Source organism: Rhipicephalus microplus, unplaced genomic scaffold (genome assembly GCF_043290135.1).
Source record: "Rhipicephalus microplus isolate Deutch F79 unplaced genomic scaffold, USDA_Rmic scaffold_15, whole genome shotgun sequence".
Classification (NCBI taxonomy): domain Eukaryota; kingdom Metazoa; phylum Arthropoda; class Arachnida; order Ixodida; family Ixodidae; genus Rhipicephalus; species Rhipicephalus microplus.
Window position 1 is genome coordinate 2,304,230 of NW_027464588.1, and position 20,824 is coordinate 2,325,053.

The window sequence follows — 20,824 nt, forward strand, 5'->3', positions numbered from 1 at the left end:
AACAAAAGGCAGGTACAATTAAAGTAGCTCCGGTAGTCATACGAATGCGTGATTGAACGACAGCCATCATGTACACACGTGCACGGTGGCCGAACAGAATTCCGTATATTCAGAAATGCTCCTCGACTCGACTTTCACCCTTCATTTGACAGAGCTGAGCATTGCGCCACTGCTTGGCTGAAAATGATGCTGCACCACTCAAGAATCCCAGCAGATTATCGCTGATATGCAGTGACTTTCCGTGCCTATAGACGGCACTCCCATCGGCTTTCTAAAGTGAAGGTGAAGCGTTGAGTGAAAGGACGTTCTGAATTACGGGAGCTCAGGGGGCGTTCGCAGACAACTAAAGCCTGAAATACTCCTCGCCGCCGTACAGTTGGTAACCCGCACGTGCAGGTTAAATATTGCCCTGCCAACATGGTACAGTTGCTATAGAGGCGGCTGTCTTTATTACGGCGAGTCACCTTAGCACTTAGCAACACAGTAACCCACCGTATCTTATCCAATGCTGTAGCCAGCTTATCGGTGATTTAGTTGACACAAGTGAGCTAAATCACAGTAGCCATTAGTTAGGGAACAATCATCGTCATTATGCATGCATGAATGAGGTGCATGACAGCATTGTGCGCCTATACCAAGACGCCGCATTCGCCGAGTGAATCGCGCTGCTGCCGGGGGGCCCTATATATACGTGTGTGCCATCACATGAGTGGGCCACGCCGTTTCACCGCTTACGGTTTCTCGGCGTCCTCTACGTCATACTGCAGTATCGCCACCACCCTACGTCGAAGAACCGAGACCACATTTTCACCTTCTGCCCCAGCCATCTCTATTCCTGTACGTCAAAGCAGACAAGAACAAGAGCCCCCCACTATACTTTCCTGTCTGTCTGCGCACATCTTTGTTATTGTCAGTGAGCCACTAATGTATAGAATGAAGTGCGCAAACCTCATCAAACACTTCAGACAAAGCTACGTGGGTGGAGCTTCTGCACATGTGTTACTACGCCAAGTAGTCGGTTGGCATGCGATTTTGGTTCGTACGAGCACCAATCAATAACTGTTACACATCTTCGGAGGAAATCAGTAAAATGTTACTTTAGAGTACACAATAGAACAAGGCGCCTAATTGAAGCATTAACATATATTTCGGAAAACAAAGGCACGTCCAAGCAGAAATCGAGCAATTAGAAAAGCAACGTAAGGCCTGAAAGCATTTCTTAAAATCAGTGCATACTGGGTTGCCGTCGTTGTTTTCCTTCTTTTCCGGGCGCAAAAATTTTCCGGAGACGCTCAAGTTATGTTTTTTTTTTATTGAACGTGAGTGCGTCGACGCATGGTGTAAATCCAAGTGGGTGAAACGCAACCTTTACACGGCCAAGAACGCTGTTTTTACACAGTGAACAGGAACGTGTCTGTTGCCCAGGCAAAGCTTTGCACAGGTAATTTCATTCCCTTAAATTTCTGTCACCGCAAAGCGCAATGAACCCTCCACCCGTAGACGACGACAGGTACGGTGTTACAGTACGCTATTTTTAGCGTGATCGTATCAGGCAGCCGAAGTACCGATCACGTATGCAACGCTATTTAGGAGGAAGGTCGTTCCTTTTGCGTACAACTTCCCGTCACAATTTTGCTCTTGCTCAAGACTGGTACTTTCAAGGCGGCTATCGCGATAAGAGTATACCGCTTTCGCTGATGGTATCACTCGCACACAACTTCTCGGTGATTACATGTGCGGGAAACAAAATATTTCATACGAAACACCACTCGCTTCGTTTCTACCTGTTCGGTAAATACAGAAAACTTAACGAGCACGCACTCATGCTCGCTCACAAGCTCCGATGTGAACTGGCTGCCGCCGAGTGACGTCATCGTTGTTTACCGGGGCAGGAAAAAGGTGAAATGACACCAGAAAAGCCGGGAATTGAAAACAGCAAAGAACGAAATTTTTGCAGGGAGTATATAGGCTTCTTAATAAGAATGCCAAAAATCTTGAACATAATATTTATATCTTTTAATTTATACTTCCGGTATGCTACGCAGTACACGAAAATTTGCGTTCGCAGACTACATGCTGAAGCGTAAAAAAAAAGGGCGTGCCTACGCTTCGTAGCCTTGGCTGTGCTCCCACAGAAAGTTGTCGGCGAGTCTCGTTCTCGATTCCGAACACGTCCACAGAGCATGAGCGTGTGCGAGTGTGTTGTTTACTTTCTGTAAAGCATCGATGAATCCCTGGTATTTCTGGTCAGCTGCTCTCGGGGCCCACAGTCACGTATGTCTGACGCGAGGCTTCTCTTTGATAGCCGCCGACCGCTTAAGATATGGTATGGTGTGTCCACACGAGGCTGCACTGCCTCGTGCGAAACGTAAACGCATTCTTCGTCTGCGGAAAGGCCCCCTCTTCGTCGTGTAGGTTAGCCGCAGTTTGGCAAACGCATAATGCTGAAACTACGCAGAGGCGTCTAAAAGATCAGTGTACTGCTTATATAAACCGAAGATCCAGTCTGTCAACGCCCTTAGAACTGTTTGTGAGCCTCTCAGTGTTGCTGGTGCTTTTGCGTGGTGCAGTGCCCCGCGTGCGTTGGCATTCGACGGGGAAAAGACTATAAGAGGGACACGCGCCTCAGTTTCCTGCAGTGTATACGGTGCTACCATTTTAAATAGTTATTTCTCTTTGCGATTCACGCAAATGCGATTCTCGCAATCCCACTTAATTCATTGCTTTTATGATAAGTTTGGTTGCATTACTGTTGTATGTGTGTGATGATTGGATTATTGTATGCTGTGTGATGCTTGGCTTGATTGCCTTACTGCCTGTACCATTCCTGCTTGGGCTCTATGTCTGCAGTATCTTGTAAATAAAATAAAAATAAATAAACAAAAATTACCAGACGCTAGACGGTAAGTGATACGCTTCTCATATATATTGCGTCTAAAGAAGGAAAGGCGACAATCGTGGAGCATACGGAAGCAGAATCAAGGTTGCCACAAACAGACCCTGTTTTGACTTCTCAAGCAGCGTTGTCGTAAACACAGTTTCTCCCGACGCTACAGTCGGCATGGCGAAAAATTCAGGCTTGCACAATAGCGACTTTCTCAAATCACGCCCTTTCGCTCTTGGTTCTCTATCGCGATACTTCAAGGCCGGGTAGTCCACAACGGGTGGCAGGGAAAGTTTGACAGCCTATAAAAGCACGTGTTACGTTTTCGACGCAAAATTTAGCCGTCATAAATGTTATCTCAGAACAGTGGTTGCAGACATCCAGTAATATTTCTTACGCATATGTAACAACCGCATCGCACGTAGTTTTCTTCGAATCTCATCGTAACTAACAAAAAAAGTTGAGTTTTTAAAGCTGGTTTTACTATTGGTGGAATATGATTCACTTTGAGAATTTCAAAAAAAGGTTTCTTCACACTGAACAACCTATCTCCATCATTACGTTTCATGTTCACTTACGAGCACAAAACGTGGCTTGCACGTGCGAAAACGTGTTTTGATTGAATCGGCCGTAATAGAAAGTTTCAGCTAATTGCGAAGCTAGATATATCATTATAAAATGCATTTAATCAGTACAAACGAGAGCTTAAAAAGGAACAGCTTGGCTAGTATGGCCCCGGACTAATATATATGCACAAAAACGTTAGAAAATACGATTTCAACTAACAGTCCCCTAACGCTTAGGTCTGTTTAATACACGGACATTTTATGTACAAATGGGAGAGAACTAACAGTGCACGTTTGTTTAATAAAGGTAACCTGCTAATTACCACAGAATGTATATTTTGCTTACGTCTGGCGTGTGAAAAACATTCATGCCATAAAAATAATGAAATTCACAACTGTTATTGACTCACCCTCCCATCCGCGCTGACCTGCTGTCTTTATTTTGTTCCGCACAGTCTTTAAAGCACTCGCAAAGTACATTAAAATGTCTTTCGCTATGCATGTTTTGTAACACGGGGCACAAACTGCGCCAATTCAGCATTCTTTTGGGGACAAGGTTGAGCTGCGAAGTTTTCAAATCTAACGCAGCCGATGACCGTCCAGCCTCAAAACGTTTATTCTCACCGCCCTTATCTCTTTTCTCGCTTTTATGCAGCACTCGGAACATCGCTATATCATGGTTCTGAAGACAAGCATAGCGGCCGTGGCCATGCCGACTTTACTTTTGCTTGCTTTGTCAAGCAGTGCGGACGCGTCCGGATGTGAGCCGCCGGCCTGCTACCATAAATGCGTCAACCGCGGTGCCACTACAGGCAACTGTATTCGGGGAGTCTGCCAGTGCAGAGGCCACCAGAAGCGCAGCATTGAAGGTCATGTTGCAGAAAATGAAGACTAGCAAGCCATCCTTTCCGCCCCATTCCCATGATGAGCCAGGAAACAGTGTACCAAGACGGCAAAACCAAAACCATGTACAGGTTCTGAAGGACGCTACATTTGCGGGCTAGAGGCACGGCTGTGTCAGCTACTCTGCGCAGTGCGAAGTACGCAGTGTGCTGCATTTCTACCACGAAGTGATAACTAATGTCTGTTTTGTTATAATAGTGCCCCGGGTTGGCGCAACTATTCTGCTTCCGCTAACAATTGGCCTGTCAGAAAAACGGGGCTCACGTGCTCTGAGCCATGTATCGAACGCGAAAGTGTCCAATAGTGATTTCATATTATTGACCAAAATCCATTCGCAACTAACAGAACTGCGAGACTATTTTGCTATAGCACTTGCCCTAACGCCTGTCTTCTGTTCCAAGCTTTGCTTCCTGAAAGCCACTTCATATTTTGAAGGTCAGATAGATTGAGAAGCCTAAAATATCTTTCGCGTAAGAGCATTGCCCTTATGACTTTGACCTACGTGCATTATTAGAGAACAACGTTGATCCAATCCCGTGACACCAAATAAACGCTACTCGAAACCAGTTGTTTCTGTGTCTTGCGCTTTCCTTCTCCAGTCAGGTTTCTCTCAAAATGATGCTGCACGTATGTGCGTTGAACTAAAAAATGACCTTATTACTCAGTATCTTCAACTGTAGCGTTAACAATTATAAAATATAATTGCCACAATTGAGTGCGTGAAAGGTTTGCAAGCATTCAGAATTACCAAACGGCTTCGAGAGATATCACATTTGATAATATTTAAAATCGTAAACATTCAGTCCAGGCTTTATGTTCGAGGCAAGTGGGCGTTTGTGTGCTTGAAAAAAGTGACCGGCTCAAGGAATAACATTGATTGCGTGGCCTAACTTGCACAAAATATATCTTGTAAAATGTCAAAGTATTTCAACAGAGAATGATTGTAAATGATGACAGAAAATCTAAACGCGTGGGAAGAGACTGTATTACTTAAACGCTGTGATGCCTTTTTAGAAAACCAATGGACCGGTGCAGCAAACATGATTTCCTTAATGATATTTATGTGAAATCAAGGAGCCAGAAAGAAATGTGATTGATTCATGGGCTGTATCATTGTTTTTATGTTTATTTTTTACAACTTTTACGTTCCCATAAAAATGCGGTTTTCACCATGCTCTCTAAATACAAAAAGAAGAAACCAACGACTACTAAAATTATTTTTATTATGTCGCATATACTCTATACTTAGAAAAGGTCTTCATATTATTCTGTTTTCGAATGTAGGTATTAAAATAACTGCGCAAAACGTGCTAAAGCTCGATAAAGAGTACTTACCAGCGCAAAAGACAGGGCAGGAGGGCACTGGAGAATAGACAAGACAGTGCGCTGAACTTCCAACAATGTATTTCTTGCAAAGGTCTTCCCTCTGATACAGTTGCCAGTCGCAATAGTCATGCGCGAAACACAATGACAATGCATAAGTACATCACACCGACAAGCAAAGAAACAACTTTCCTTATTGGTGAGCGTGACGGAAGGGGTGCTTACACAAGCATCTTTGAATGAGCAAATCTTTTCTTCCTCTATGATCTCGCGTGTGGTCCGTTCCCTGCATCTAGCAACACTAGTACACTCTGAAAATATTGGCCGGCAGCCACACGTGCTGTAGTGAACGGAGAGACAACCTTGTATATAGTGATCCACATTGTGCATATGTTTCCGCAGCCTCTCATATATACAACGACCTGTTTGGCCGACGCAATACCTTCCACACGATAACAGCAGCTGATACATCACATTACAGGTGCAATCTCTGAATTTATTTGCATGTTTTGTAGTGCAACCGAGGGTGGGTCTGGACGGAGGAACGGACAGCTTGCACAGGCGACTCAATTTTCGAGGGGCCGTAAAGACCGCTTTCACATTAACTTGCTGTGCCACTTTCTTGAGATTGTGCGCTATCTTGTGCATATACGGAACCACGGCGAAAGCCTAACTACGTATGACAGGTGGGACTGCATTATCAGTCCCTTTGGCCTTAAGTTCACGCAGAAGGCCTTCGGCAACGCAAACTTGCACGTGGTCGGGGTAACCCGCCGACGTCAGCCTTGAATATTGCTAAACTAAGCTTGCTGTAATCCTGTGCACACTTGCAAGTTGATTGATATGTGGGGTTTAACGTCCCAAAACCACTATATGATTATGAGAGACGCCGTAGTGGAGGGCTCCGGAAATTTAGACCACCTGGGGTTCTTTACCGTGCACCCAAATCTGAGCACACGGGCCTACAACATTTCCGCCTCCATCGGAAATGCAGCCGCCGCAGCCGGGATTCGATCCCGCGCCCTGCGGGTCAGCAGCCGAGTACCTTAGCCACTAGGCCACCGCGGCGGGGCACACACTTGCAAGTTTCCCTTCCTCTATTTCTGTCTGAATGTTTGTATTTATTGTATTTTAAGCTTTCAATAAATTGTTAATAGGCACTAGTGAAGTTCTCGTCTAAAAGTTACATGACGCTTTCTTTATCGGTTCTTTCGCTATATATAGTGAAGGGACCGGCACATACCTATAGGTATGTGCCGCAGTACACAGGACATAAACAAACAGACGCTGAAGAATCCATTATCACTTGAAACTGAACGTTTTTCTTTGTTTTTTCGCTATTCTTTGTTATTTATATCTTCGAAGAAATGTGTTTACTTTCTAGTTACCAACATCCTTCATCAAAACCACTACAATATTATTTGTTTAGTTTACCCAAAAACACGGGCATTTCGACACAGTGGGTATAAGCCATCAAGAATGGCCGTTAAACAAGGGAGCGACCAGCGCCATGGACGCCATTTTTCCAGGTTTGATTATTTTATACATTTTCATCGGAGCAGTTGATCAGTGAAGTGCCGCAACGAGTACCTGTGTCTTCTACGTCACTCGACGTCATTACGTGCGATTATGCGAAAGCAAAGAATCAGTCTCTTGTGTCGTGCAGATCAGCCCCAAATAGGATTGCTTCTACATGCATAGAAAGAGAGGTTGAATAGATTTTACATGTCAAGCCTCTTACAACTTCGCATCATCTATGGCCCTAGAACATTTAACCCGGTGTACTAGCTCTATTCAGGAAAATTATTAATTCATTTTGTGTTCACTGTAACTATATTAGAAACTTAACTACACACACGAGCATTCAGTATGCACTAAAGACGTCTCTTTCTATGTTACAATAATTTATTTTTCCACTTAACATTTTTGGTTATTGTTAATTTATTTTCCTAATATATATTGCTCATTTATTTATGATACACTTAGGGCAAAATTGAATAGAAGAAAGGAGTCATTGCAATAAATAAAGTATGCAGAACGCAAGCCCACAGCGAATTCAGGTAACACACTGTACAGATTATTTAAACAGGTTTTGATACTTTAAAACAAAAAGAAATTAACCAAACAAGTTATGGGGTATATGTAGGAGGTAATTGTCGCCGCTCTCCAGCTAATGCTTCGTGGAAAATCTGGCTTCGATTATGGAAATCTCCGATTATGGAAATGCTTCGAAGTGGTATGTATACTTGTTTAAAATAAAGTGGTTAACGATTTTGAGTACTTAGTACTCAACTATGGGAGAGCATAAAGCTTTCCCGAGGGCCATGCCGGGTTAGTGTGCGTGTGTGTGCGTGTGCGTGCGTGTGTACGATGTACCCTACTATGAGAGAGCAGAAAGCCGTTCCGTCGTTGGCCATGCCGGGTTAGTGTGCGTGTGCACAAAAAGTTAACGCTTTAGAGTACGATGTGCTTTACTATGGGAGAGCAGAAAGCCGTCCCGTTAACAACATTAAGGTTGTTGTAGTGTTCTTGTAAGGCCCGTGGGCCTTACAAGAACTCTACTGTTTAGCACCCTAACGGTGCTTGAACAGTTAGGCATTTGCAGGTTGGCACGCGTACGGAAAGGACATATCTATCTAGAAAAAGCATATGCGATGACATGCTGGTAATTCATGTTAACTTTAGTGATACAAAAAAGAGACAAGTTTACTAGGTGGGGTTTACAATATTGTTTTGGCAGCTGCAACAGTTTGAAAATCTTTACTACTCTATACAACAAAATAAAAGCCAGTTTTGTCACTTTTTGACCAGTTCCCTGCACTGAAAAAAAGCAGAATTTTTATGTGAACCTAATGTAATTTGGCGGACAATGACAGAACCTAACTGTTTAGTTTCTTACTTCCAATTTTTTCTCGCACATCATTCCACTGAAATACGCCTTCAAAGAAATGATAAATGTGCAGCGAAAGTTAAGTCATCATGGATAATTATATTTGCACTAACGCGTAAAATATTGATACCCTTATTTCGCAACATAAACTATATATTCCTATACTTTCGCATCTCTAGGTATGCAACGTATATTGCTCTTCTTAAATTTTCAATTACCCTTCTTAGGAGGCAAACATGTTCTACCGTACCATAAACGAAGTTGGTAGAGGTTTATCATTAAAGACCCTATGACCTGCAAGCATCGATATAACACAAATGGATCAGATAACGCAAACGCACAACGTTCTTTCATTGTAAGCTTCATAAACAATTCGTTTTCGGCATTTGTGCTGCTTGGTTTTTACCTGTTATGTGCACGCTGTCTGTTTGCATCTGTGTGTTCTTCTTTGGATGAATGTATGCGAAACTTCATTGTTAGGCCTGAGGTGCACGACTCAACGCGCAGAGTGTCGGTCCCACGTTGGGGCAGCCAACTCAAACTGACCACCTCATCTTAAGCTTTTTTTTTCTTTATAGCGGCACTCGTTTGTCCCTCGTAACCATAGTAGTAACGTGTAACAAGTATCACAATTTGATCTCCAAGGTGGTGCCGTTGAGAGATTTCTTCTGTTCGTTGTTGAACAATAATGCCAATGGCTGCTAAGGGGGAATGAGTGACAGGAGAATTTGGCTTTTAGTTAATGCACACGCTGCGAATTTTTTTATTGTTCAACAATGCACAGAGGACAAGAAAGGGTTGCTACGTTATACTCGCTAGGCGTAATCTCCCAGGTTTCAAAAAGGTTTAGCCAGCGTTGGGTCGCAGTGCCATGAATACAGTGAACTAGTATATACCATGAACTCGAGGTGGTTAAAGGTGGGAAGTAGACATGAAACACAAGTCGTAAGAAAGTGTGCGTGTGCCTTCTCTCGTTCAGTCCTTGAAATGTCCGCTGAATCGCGGTGCTTCTCTACGAGGAATATATAATGAAAAGATGCGAGATAGTGGATGCGGATAGTGGGAGTGCTGAATAGGGGGACGAACGGACACACAGACATAGGCATGGATGGACGCACGGATGGCTGCACGGATGAAGAAACGCATGAACGGATGCAGAAGTTGATGCATGGATGAACGCAGGGACGGGCGCACAGATGAACGTGTGGACGCACGAACAGACGCACACACGGACGGGCGGATGGACGTACGGGCGGCCACACAGACGCACGCATGAATGGGCGGAAGCAAGAACGAATGGACAGACGGATGCTTCTCCCCTCTATTCGTCATTCACACCGTGGATATGCTGCCATTTTTTTGACACCGTTGTTTTTTTGTTTCCCGATTGACTTATATAGGGGTTTGTTCTCTTTCAAGAGGTTCTTTTGGCAAACATTGAACTGCCAAGAATTTTTTGTTATTGCTCTTGTTTCTGTTAAGTGGCATTAAAAGTAATTATACATATTTACGTTGTAGAACATAGCAGATTAGGAAGCTGTTACGACGGTTCCTGGAGTTTTCTATTGCAGCGGGATCAAATGCGCTACGTGTTTCGAATGAAGGAAGCCGGCAGTGCAGAACGTCACTGCGTTTTCAAAGTGTTTCAAAGTGCATTTTCAAAGTCGCAGGTGGACGTTATGAAAGGGCAGAGCCTCGCATAAATAATGCCCGGTCTTCAATTTACCTTCAGTCCGCAGGAACCTCGACCATTGCGTATACTACATTGTTCTAAAACTAACACTGCGTTGAACTCACATAAGTAAGATCCATGTTGGTGGCTGACAATCTGTGACTTCATAACCGAATACACGACGCCACAAGACGCTGCCACCTTTCGAGGCATATTAGACCTAGAAAGCCAGGTAGCACTAGCTTGGCACAAACGCTCATGGGGTGGACAGTGAATTGTGCTTATAAAAAATGTTAAACAATTTCGAGAACTTCCTACTCAACTGTGGGAGAGCACTGAGCCGTCACGCTAAAAGAACTATGTCGAGCTGCGACGTCGCACACTGTATCCTAGCTTGTGCAAAGAAAAAAAAAGCTTCTTTATTTGCTCCACTCCGCATGTGTAGTATATGATGGCACTGAGGGCATGAGGACGCGCAAGTGTCCTCATGCCCTCAGTGACGATGGCGTTTCGCTGAATAAACAGCAAGGTCTCCTGTAATTTCCAAGGCCTTATATATCGATATCGGTCTAACGCACTTTGGTGCGTTAGACCAGATATCGACGCGTGTATTTCTGATAAATCTTTGCCAAGTTGATCAAAGTCCTTCGATTTTTCTTCGAGTTCGTCTAGTCTTTTCTGTATGCCGGTTATTTTTGTTTCTATGTTTTTTTGCCCGTTTTTAATTGCTTTAACGTCAGCAGCTAGTTCGGTTTGCACTTTCGAACTTTGGAGTGAACGGCTGTGTATATCTTTGAGTAGTTTAAACATTGCTTTCATCTGCTCGGCAGGATTTTCTGGTAACGAATCAATATCAAGTACGTTTTCAGAGCGCGTGTTAGGTCCCGGGTTAGTTTCAACATCTCCAGATTGTAGGAGCAGAAAAAGCATGGAAAAACAGTCGCATACAACTTCATACAACACTTTTGGGCACGGAAACAGTAGCAAAAACGGGTTGTCCAATTTTTTAGCGTATAGAGAAAACTTTGTACACGCCTGCATGATGAAAAACCGGTGGTTAGAAGCCGTGCAAACCGCACTGTTTCCGTGCCCACTGAAAGGCAAATCGATGCACCGTGTGCTTAAGTAGACCACGGGAGATGTTGGCGACGTCGATGCGGCTGGGAACCCGAGGTAGAGTCCTTCTGTCGCAGTGAAATTGTAAAAAATTTCATCGTCAACCCTGTTGTCCGGTCCGTACGAGGGTGGCAACTTCATCACTATCTCCCACGAACACACGTGTGCCGCCGACGAGCACGCTATCAGGAGAGTCAGCAGATTCTGCATGATGAAAAACCGGGGGTTAGAAGCCATGCAAAGCGCACTGTTTCCGTGCCCACTGAAAGGCAAATCGATGCGCCGTGTGCTTAAGTAGACCACGGGAGGTGTTGGCGACGTCGATGCGGCTGGGAACCCGAAGTAGAGTCCTTCTGTCGCAGTTAAAATGTTAAAAAATTTCATCGTCAACCCTGTTGTCCGGTCCGTACGAGGGTGGCAACTTCATCACTATCTCCCACGAACACACGTGTGCCACCGACGAGCACGCTATCAGGAGAGTCAGCAGATTCTGCATGATGAAAAACCGGTGGTTAGAAGCCATGCAAAGCGCACTGTTTCCGTGCCCACTGAAAGGCAAATCGATGCGCCGTGTGCTTAAGTAGACCACGGGAGGTGTTGGCGACGTCGATGCGGCTGGGAACCCGAACTAGAGTCCTTCTGTCGCACTTAAAATGGTAAAAAATTTCATCGTCAACCCTGCTGTCCGGTCCGTGCGAGGGTGGCAACTTCATCACTATCTCCCACGAACACACGTGTGCCACCGACGAGCACGCTATCAGGAGAGTCAGCAGATTCTGCATGATGAAAAACCGGTGGTTAGAAGCCATGCAAAGCGCACTGTTTCCGTGCCCCCTCTTGAATAGATGGACGAACGGACACACATACAGATGCATGGAGAGACGCCCGGATGGCTGCACCGACGGATGGACGCATAGACGGACGCAGGGGTGGACGCATGGACGAACGCAGGGACGGACGCACAGATGGACGTGCGGATGCACGAACAGACGCGCGCACGCACGGGCAAACGGACGCACGGACGGTTTCACAGACGCACGCATGGACGGACGGAAGCAAGAATGAAGGAATGGACGGATGCTTCGCCCCACTTTCCATCATTCACTCCGTGGATATGCTGCCATTTTTATGGTATTTTGGGCCAATATTATCAAATATAGTTTTATAGACCTTTTCAAAGTCTACAAACACAGCCCCTTGGTGACTCCTGGTTTTGTCCACAGATGTGCTCTAATAGCATTGGTGAATCACAAGAGATTCAGAAAATAGCCCACTGATTTTCTACAGTTTCCTTTTTTTTATTTGGCAAAATATATCCAAATAAATGTTTTTCGAAGCTACATAAAAAATATAAGACATTCTCTTGTACTCTACGCACGTTTATTTTATGTGAAAAACAAAAAAGCAAGTTTTTTACGTTTGAAAAGATATTGAAACGTGCTTTCAGCTTCGACGTTAGGAGCTGGTAAATGAGGCGACCGCAAGTTTTTTTTTTTTCTTCTGGTCGAAGGGGGGGGGGGGGTAGAACGTCTCTGACCTAGAAACCGTCTATATAGCTTTAATCGAAAGCTACAACAAGCCTTGAGATACTCATCGATGTACCACTGAAGGAAAAATACATGGAATCATTTCTGTACTCCTTTGCCTATTCCATTATAATGGTAACCAACCAGTAGTTCAAGCCACGTGTAAAGCGGTCACAATGCAGTAATGCTTGCATTTGTTCGGAAGGTTGCTCGCCAAGCTGCTTATGCTCGGGAAAAGTCCCCTGAAATGTACGCTAGACGCACAGCTGTGCCGTGTTCCCTTTACACGCCCACAGTAATTTTCTTGAAGAAGGAAAAAGACTATTGTTGCACTATGCCATTTGTCATTCTGGTGATAAACAAGGTACCTACTACACATCTGTCAGGTATTACAAACAATTTGGGCTCGAATAAGGCTCATACGTCGACAGGTGGACCCCTAAGAGAGAGCCCGCGAAGCAGAGGTGGTGCGAAAGCGGGAGCAAGAAAACCTCGACTTGAGACCTCTATCAACACTGCCTTCAACTTTCAACTGAAGCATCTAAATCAAAACCTATATACTTCACTGACCTCTACGTTGTAATATTCAAAGAAAAACGTGTCCCACAGTTTTGTATTCAGTAATGTTATCCTTGTGTATACCTGCATCGATATGTAAATGATTACACCTTGTGTATATACAATCGCTCCTCCGACAACGTGTCACGCCTTTATATGATAGTATGATAGTAGACAGACAGACAGACAGACAGACAGACAGACAGACAGACAGACAGACAGACAGACAGACAGACAGACGTATAGGCGGACGGATGGACGCACGGATGGACCTCATTGCGAATAACTGCATTGTGCAGCACATGCTTTCTAAATACGTTTTAAGATGTATCCATATGCAACCTTACACTATGCGAGGGACGTGCATAGACTTAGGGTTTGCTAACCTTGACTACAGCCAGTACAAGAACGTATTTCGCTTCATTTCATGGACCATAAAGCCGCAATAATGAAGAGACTTCGCAATCCAGCCGCCCAGACATCGAAGAAATAAAAAGAACAAACGAACATGATTGATGATTGATATTTGAGGTTTAATGTCCCAAAACCACCCTATGATTGTGAGAGGCGCCATAGTGGAGGGCTCCAGAAATTTCAATCATCTGGGGTTGTTTAACGTGCACCAAAATCTGAGCACATGGGCCTTCGGCGTTTTTGTATCCATACAACGAATGAACAAGACCAAAATAAAAGTTCATTTGTATATTATATGAGGAGTCCAACGACTTTCTCATGATGTAATGGGATCAATTTTCACGGGAGAGTTATGGCTTACCAATCACCTCCCCCTCTCGAGCTTTGCCTGCTTATTATTATTCATTCCGTGGATATGAAGTGATTATTTTTGTGCACAGTCAGCCGCATAATAGGCAAGACGCGCCTGTAGTCCAGGCAGGGTTTGCCAGTGGTGGTCTTCCTAAGTGCCGAGAACCGCTTCCACCGTAGACACTGACGGGTATAGTGTTACAGTACGCGATCATTACCGTGTTTGTATCATAAACAATAGCAACCAAAATATCGACCAAGTATGAAACACAATTTAAGAAACAGGTCATTCATGAAAAAGTCGGCTGCAACCGAGCGTTAGCTCAGTGGTTAGAGCATCGAACGCGTTGTTCGAAGGTCGTAGGTTTGATTCCTGCTCACGGCTGGTTATTTTTTTCGCCCCGCCGCGGTGGTCTAGTGGCTAAGGTACTCGGCTGCTGACCCGCAGGTCGCGGGTTCGAATCCCGGCGGCGGCGGCTGCATTTCCGATGGAGGCGGAAATGTTGTAGGCCCGTGTGCTCAGATTTGGGGGCACGTTAAAGGACCCCAGGTGGTCAAAATTTCCGGAGCCCTCCACTACGGCGTCTCTCATAATCATATGGTGGTTTTGGGACGTTAAACCCCACATATCAATCAACCGAGCGACACCACTGTTTCTTACTGAGAAGGGGAAAAGGTGAAATAACATCTCAATACCAGAAAATTAGAAACAGGAAAAAAACAAAAATATCACTTAGAATGGCCTTTCTTGACAGCATCACGGGCAGTGTTGAGCATAATTAGAGGCCGGATTAATAGGCACTAAAAAACGGGTCTTAGGCACCAGAAATACGCGAACAAGACACTGTTTCAGGCCCCCAAAATCGTAATTAAATGCAATTTAACTTTGACAAAATCAGGTTTTCAAAAAAAAAGATGTTGGAACAGTGTCTGAGAGAAAAGCAAACAAAAGTGTTTTGGGTTATGGTGGTCCAAGGCACAATAGTTTAGCGTAGCCATGGATTCTTTTTCCTACAAAGGGTTCACTGAATATAGTCCCTCTTTTTCTAGTCCAGCATGGTGAGTTGAATGCCCACCGGTGAATAAACATTCACCTGTGTATTTTCTTTTCGGCAGGACTGAGAACGACAACATGAGAGCAAATATCTGGAGCACTAATAGGCCACAGCAGGGTCTTTTTGCCTCGTATTTACTTAATTTCATTTCATTTCACTTTATTTTCAATTCCAACATTATAGATCAAAAAACTGTTTGGACCCATAGCCGAAGGCTAGAATAGGGCCCAATAATGCGATACAAAACGGCACAGTATCCAAACGATAGCACAAGGCAACAATAGCACTTGTAGCAAAACCATATTGCGTGAATTTCTGTTGTCTCTGTGAACACTTTAAAAGGCTCTCCGCCAGTTTTGACAATTTTAAGCTGTCAAGAGAAATGCATGCACTGGGAGCTCGCAATGTGATCTGCAATTCTACATGCCTTGGAGAGAGGGGAAATGTCACGCTGAACGCCGCTTGACCTTCAGCTCACGAGGGCGCACCCCAACATTGTGGAGGTGACGTATACAGGAATGGTACCGCGCACGTCAAAGCAGTACGTGACACTGCGAGAAAAATTCGAAGAGAGGTGTGTCATTTCTGCAATCTATTGCTGGAATAGGAGTATCACTGTTGACAGAAATATTAAAACATACAAATGGAATATATGCGCGTACATACATACATACATACATACATACATACATACATACATACATACATACATACATACATACATACATACATACATACATACATACATACATACATACATACATTTATACATACATACATACATACATACATACATACATACATACATACATACATACATACATACATACATACATACATACCTACATACATACATACATACATACATACATACATACATACATACATACATACATACATACATACATACATACATACATACATACATACATACATACATACATACATACAAAAAACTCCAGTGGCAAGAGCTCGACATTTTAGTCGTTGTTTACTGGCTCACTGTGCTTGCTCTGCTCAATGGAAGAATATGAGTTCTATTGCATTAGAAAGTTTACGTTCTCCGCTTTCTAATGACAACTAGTATTTTCGCCTAGTCTGGAGTGTTATTTCGTGGCAATTAAAACAGTGTGAGCATAAAACAGCGTTTTTGCTGTACAAGCCTCCGTTGTACTGCCAGTGCAGCAAAACTGTCCAACATAACGCAATGAAATTTGCTGAGCCTTTTAACGAAGCGTTATGCAAGGTTTCTATGAAGAGATATTGCCAGTAAAGCAATTAGAAATTGATGCACGCTCTAATAAAAATGGGCAAAAGAATGAAAGTTTATGAGTAAATAACTTTTTTTGCTATTTTGTGCAGAACAACAATATTGAATGGGTTTCCAGGCTACAATGTACATTATGTGTACGCGAAGTTGTTTTGTGTTCTGATGAACAGTTCTGGAATTATTACTCCTTCAATACGGCAATTTATGGCGCTACTTGGTCAGGCATTACCGACGAAGGGACAAAACTATCCAAGCTGAAACTCTGAAATCTTCAATAATAAATCAGCAAGCCTTTCCCTAGGTTTCTATGAAGAGAAAATTGTCGTAAGTTAATTAGAAAATTTGTAGGACAGCAGTGAATTTAGCTCAATTTTCTGCTTGCCAGGTTCGTGCAAATTTCCTTTTTTTTTGTCTTTTGTAGGCTAATTCACAACAAGTATTGCACATTAGCAGGACCGTGTAGTGTCTTGTAATCACCAGTACTCACTAACTTTACGAAGCGGTGCTTGAAACAAAAGATTTTTCAAAAATAATAAAGCTCGCAAACACTTTTTGACGGTGGCGCCATCTGTCAAAAAAACATCAAGTTGTTTCACGTCAGTTCCGACGTTCGTCAAAGGTAGCGCTTCTAAACATAACTAAGCCGCCAAAACACGGATGGACTTCTTTAGACTTCAGTGGCTAAATCCTGCTGAAAAAGAAAGAAAGAGAAGGAGAGATAGAAAGGAAGAAGGGAATAAAGCGTGTTGCACTGTACATCAGGAATGCATAGCCAGCAGGTTAGGCTATTGTGCCAAAGATTCCAGGAATTGCTTGGTTGCTCGCCTTTGTACTCAGGTGACTGTAGAAGCGTTTTTGAAGGACACAAAGAACTGGACCTTGCCTCCCCATATTTTTGAAGCCCGTAGGACATTATCTGAAGCGCGCTTTCCCATCGCAGGGAGGTGACGAGTGTCTGGCAGTGTATGTGTGTTTGAATATTTCACGTGACGCCGGTTGAACTAGGATAACAATGGACTTTTTTTCGGGAGACTAGCCTGCGCATGCGAAGTGGTGCAAGTGGTGGTGACTTGACGCCATGTTTTGGGGGAGTAGCAGAGCCAAAAAGCTTCTATAAACGTTGCACAGGGCGGCGACAAGTGCGAACTGAAGGGCACCTGGCGTCGTTTGCAAATTATCCCGAAAAATACCAGGCCTACGAGATTTTTCTACCGGGCCGTGGCGGATAACTTCGGAGGCCACGGACTCCCAGTTTCCATTTCGGTGATCTCCACTGGAGGCGCTGTTCGGACCTGAAAAAGGCCCATTGACTCTGATAATTTGAGGCTGATCCCTTTGTATCGGGCGGGCAAGATTAATTCGCCCTAACCAGAGAACAAAAAAAAAAAACACCTACTCAGTAAATAAACTAAAACACTCCACAGGCGTACACACCCCGTACCAGTTCGTATAGTTAGTCTGCACGCCTTCAATTTTTGTCCACGTAAATCACTACCTCTGCGTCGCGCGCTACCACTGCAACAGCCTTGTTGGATGGATGGATGATATGAGCGTCCCCGTTATAATGGGGTGGTGACAAGTGTGCCACCTGGCTCGACAAAAAAATCTTTCTTTTTTTCTTTTTTTTATGTTGGCCTTTGCAAAATAGTGAGCGACCCCTGGCCAATACCATCTAGACTAGCTCAGGCCTCTTGACGTCATCACACTACGACGGGAGCGGATGCCGCGTTCTCAGAAATGCCCATTGCTACGCGCTCGTTGTGTACTCAAGGGCGCGCTGCGAATCCATTCGTTCATGCTGTCTCCCGTTTCCCGAAAGCGCGGACAAGGCAACTCCGTCGTAGAGGGTGTTGCACCTGGCGCCCACTTTGCAAACACCTGTAAAACTTCTGCTTCCCTGACTGCTTTTCTCGCTCTAAACGTGTTCACCACTCCACATTCATACGAAGGGGTAGGATTAGCACCAAGACTTCTCAAAACGTACTTCAGGAATGTCACACCTCATTGTAAGTTTCCTCTTCCACTGAGAGAAAGGAGAAAACGAAAGAAAGGAAAGACAGGGATTAGTGGTAAATGGGAAAAAAATTATTCGTCTGCTAGTCTGTGGTTGAGGCTTTCGTACTGATGGTACAACCACCGCACTATATTTATGCAGTGATTCTAACAACATCGAAATATAAGCCCATTCTAGAAAAAAGCATTATTTCAGCAGTTCGTATCATGTTTGTGTGTTTACAGGGAATAGGAGCAGCGGACGCCAACGCAAGACACTCGTGCCCGGTGTTACAACCGTGCATGGCAGTGTGCCGTTTCTAAGACGGCGAAAAAGGATGCGGCGATATCCACCACTTCTAGCAGAAGCAAGAAAGCCAGAAAAAAAAAAACGGTCCTTGTCAGGACCAACCTTCTCGATGCTTCGGTGGAGATTTCGCACTGAATGCGTTCTTCGTTCAACTGCCGTCTCTCTCTGTGTTCTGTTTTATTTATCTCTTACTTTACGTTGCTGCTATCTAGACAGCTGAAAATGATGCACATTGCCCAATGTTGCCCGACTTTGCCATTAGCAGCCAACCTGCGGGATGAAATTATAATTTTAGTACAAGAACAATCGCTTCCGTGTGCCTTATTGGACAGCCTCTTGGAAAAGCTGAGCTAGTTTTCGGGTGTCGACTCTAGGTCTATACAGATAGGTTGGGTTTCGCTGAGAAAGAGCCCTTACGCATTTTATTATTCAATACTCCCAAAAGGACGCAATTCGCATCTGTGTTACGACTTGCGCTCTTCGGTGCGGTGCTAGGAGGACTCGTTTTATAGATGAAAAAATTGTCTCTCATATGTTTCGCTAAAGCTGAGCAGCGCATTCGTGTATACGCCTTGTGCACCGCCTATAGAGGCGCCACTGATAGCCACCTGCGCCCCATACATCTGTTTACAGCTGCGCCCCATACATCTGTTTTGGGATGCATGAGGCTCATAGTGTTCTCGCTAGCAAAAAGGCAAAGCCCTTCTGTCGTTCATGCATACAAAATCACCATTTTTGGCTCACTGCAAGGCACGGAAAAGGGGCTTTGTGTAATGATAGCCAGGAAGTAGTGGAAAGGAGCTTCCTGGGTAGCTTCTGAATGTAGCTACATAAGTATCAAGCTCACCATGCGCGACACCCACACTACATTCACAGTCGAACCAAAGCTGCTGACAGTGGAGAAATCTATAATTACTATGCACATGCACAAGGTCGGCGTTGTTCCACGCGACCCAACACTGCCGGTATTCAGGGCCACTGAAGAACTTCCTCGAGAACTACTCTTTGTCTACTCTTTTTCTTTCTACTCTTTTTTAGCGAGGTAGAGAAAGAGTCGGTTCAGAAACCAAACCATTATTTCCAGCAACCCTTGCGGCAGCGCGGTTCAGCGCCGTTCTATTGTAAATAGTTAAACGTTACCAGGAGAGAGAGAGGCACCTCTTTTCCGGACAGTTGCACGGGAGTACAAAGGCTCTCGGGTCCGTGCCTTTTTTTGTTGCTGTTGTTGTTATTGGGGAGCGGGGGGGGAGGAGGGCGTCACGCACATTTGAAACGTTTCAAAGGAGGTATGGGAGCAGCAGCACCCCCGAAAAGAATGGATTAGTTCCAGCAGGAACAGGCTCTTCGCCACTGCGTGCTACGACGGCAGAGAGTGCATTTTCCTCCCTTTTTTCCAAACGTGACTTAGTGGCGTCTTCTGGTGGCTCAAGCAGAAATACTCGCAAGATGGCGACGGTGGTACCGTCACCTTAAGCCCAAGAGGGACTAGTTGAACGAGGTCTTAAAGCCCCCTCAATCAGTCGACGGCTCCTCCCAAGTCGGCACAGGAAAATTAAAACCATCCGCGATGGACCGAGCCCTCTGGACAGCCAGTAGTTATAGGCCCAAGTCCGGGCTGTGGAAGCTCCACTGCCACGAGCCTTCATCGCATAAATCAGCGCCTACATTCACACCCACATTCACCCACGGGACGGCTTAGTGCTCTTCCATAGTTGAGTACGAAGTACTCGAAATCGTTAAACATTTTTTCTAAACACATTCGCAGGGCACTGCCAGAGCATGTGGGTTAGCAAGCAAATATTGAGGCCACAACGAATACACCCTTCGTGGAAGTCCGGCTCTATCCTGTGGTACGTTCGTGGGCTGAGATATGTGCCCGTCATTATTGGAGTCGAAAAGTGATTCCCTGAGCTTTATTGAGCCAAGCATTGGGAAGGGGAAAACACCTCTGACTGAGCGTGTAGCTGGACGTAATCTCATGAAACATTCCTAAA

At 44.5% G+C, this 20,824-nt stretch overlaps 1 long non-coding RNA gene across 1 annotated transcript; it reads left to right on the top strand.

Moving 5' to 3' along the window:
• The first annotated feature begins 2,136 nt into the window (after nt 1-2,136).
• Nucleotides 2,137-4,922, top strand: LOC142784583 (uncharacterized). Its single transcript, XR_012888697.1, has 2 exons — nt 2,137-2,274; nt 4,106-4,922. It is a non-coding gene; the product is annotated as an uncharacterized LOC142784583 (long non-coding RNA).
• Nucleotides 4,923-20,824: the final 15,902 nt, after the last annotated feature.